The 2,500-nt window shown below is 36.5% G+C and overlaps 1 protein-coding gene across 1 annotated transcript in view; it reads left to right on the forward strand.

The window, feature by feature from the left end:
* LOC122790731 (ubiquitin carboxyl-terminal hydrolase CYLD-like) overlaps positions 1–2,500 on the forward strand; it is an 855,039-nt gene that overhangs the window by 648,799 nt on the left and 203,740 nt on the right. The window lies entirely within an intron of this gene.

Genomic DNA, 2,500 nt, shown 5'->3' on the forward strand with positions numbered 1-2,500 from the left:
ACATTTATCCCTAACCAACACATGGACGTAGTGGAGAGTATCAAGGACTTGAAACTGTTTGTTAGAAAACTTAACTTACATTTACTTCTAGGTAAATCTGACTATACTACTTCCATTTATCACATCCCGAGTGACTATAACCCCCCCTTGGATCCAACCCTCCAGTTATTTGAGGACATTATGGAATTAGACTTGAGGTGTTTGGCTAACAAAGAGAAAAACATTTTCATGAACAACAACAAGAATAACTGCCAACCTAACACCACAGTCGAAGAAAAAGATTTCCTCAAATTATTTAAAACATTGAATGTGAGGGCAATTAAACCTGATAAGGGAGGGGGGCTCACTCTGTTTGATCATTATGATTATATTCAAAGAGTCTCCACCTTGTTTGACAGTGACACCTACCAAAAAGTGAGTGTGAATGAAATTAACCATGCATATAGATTGATGAAAAGTTATTTCAGTGATTTGTTTATTGAAGGCTATATAGATATAGATATGTATAACTATATTAAAACTGAATGGCCTAGAATACCTGTCTTTTTTGCAACACCGAAAATACATAAAAACCTACAAAATCCTCCCTTCAGGCCACTAATAGATGGGAGAAATTCCATAACTTATGCAAGTGCAAAATTGGTGGATAATATCCTGAAAAAATATTTAGTTAACGAAATTCAAATCAGTAAAGACTCATGGGCTTTTCTGGCTAAAATCAATGGAATAGAATTTAATGAGGAATATAATTTTCTCACAGTAGATGTGGTGGACTTATACACCTCAATACCACATGACATAGGGCTTGAATGGATGAACTTATACCTAGTTAAAAAAGGAGCCCCCAGTAATGAAATTTATCTAGTGACATTTTTACTTGACATAATCCTTACCAATAACTTTTTTCTATTTGACAACGACTACTACCTGCAGAAATGCGGAATAGCTATGGGGTCCCCAGTAGGAGCCAGTTTTGCAAATACAGTCATGGCCTACTGGGAGGCTGAATACATCCTGAATTCAGATTGGTATTCACACAACATCAAATATTATACCAGATTCCTGGATGACATTTTCATTTGCCTTCATGGCAATGAAAACACAGGAACTGAACTGGTTAATTATTTGAATAGTACGACAAGCTTTCTTAAATTCACGTCCGATTTTCAGGAGACTGTAATCAGCTACCTTGACATCAATCTAACAAAGGACAGGGAAGATAGACAATTTTATGCCAAGATTTTCAGGAAGGCTACTTATAGTAATTCCTTCCTACATTTCACGAGTTTACATCCTTACTGTCAAAAGAAAGCTGTCGTCAAGGGGCAAGCGATAAGAGTAGCCCGTATGGTAACACGAGAGGATGACTTTATCTCCGAATGTAGATTGGTCGAAGATATGTTCTACCATAGGGGATACCCTAGGTCACTTCTTAAAAACATCTTCGATGAAGTTAAGATGAAGAGGAATAATGGGACAATCATCCCCCTGTTAAGGGTAAAAAACATCTATAACAAACCAGTGGACATATTGACAAGTCAGGATCCACCGGATAATTATGGTTATTTAGGCTCGGGAGTACTTGTACAAACCGGGAACAACTCTAGCAGGGATGGGCCCACTGTAAATACCCAGGGGGAATGTTTTAGATTTATCACGACATTCAGCCTTGAAAGTAACATCATTAAAAATATTTTATATAAAAACTGGACTACACTTTTATATGATAAAAAGTGTTTCCCAATTTTTGATTCCCCCCTCAAAATAACATATAGGAGGGGTAAAAGTCTAAAAGTACTCTTAGAGAGTCGAGGCTCTAATATTAAAGGCAAAGGAACTTCCGGTTGTGGTAGTTGCAACTACTGTAAACACATTAAGACAGGTAACAAACAGTTGATTAATAAAAAGATTTATACCCTCAATCACAAATTGAACTGTAATTCTAAAATGGTAGTGTATGGAGCATTATGCTCAAATTGTTCATGCTTCTATATAGGAAAGACGGAAAGGAGACTGCGAGATAGAATATATGAGCATATTAATGCTATCTCTAACATGAAGATGGACAATGCACTGGTTAAACATATTTCTACCTTTCCTAATCACAGTTTTACATTTGTGGGGCTGGACCAAGTGAGACCAGATAATAGAAGGGGTCCATTTAACTTATTAGAAGAACATGAATTATCCTGGCAGTTCAGAACAAAGGCCTTCCTGGAACCAGGATTAAATGAACACTGTAACATTTCATGTCTCTTAAAACTCAAAAGCCTGAACAGATAACATTAGATTATAAATTAAAGTAATATCAGGCTCCTTGTAGGGTTTATTTCAGTAATGATTTAGGGATTTTTATAAGAACAAACCACCAATTTAAATAACCTGGGAGAGTTTACGAACCTAAGTCAAAGAAGTCTAAATTGATGCTTTGGCATCAGAATTCTTTCTTAATACTACCCCGAAACATGCACCCCCACTAGGCGGTTAACTAGTAGCTGCC

This window comes from Protopterus annectens, chromosome 16.part0, assembly GCF_019279795.1.
Source record: "Protopterus annectens isolate FY-2018-M chromosome 16.part0, PAN1.0, whole genome shotgun sequence".
Taxonomy (NCBI): domain Eukaryota; kingdom Metazoa; phylum Chordata; order Ceratodontiformes; family Protopteridae; genus Protopterus; species Protopterus annectens.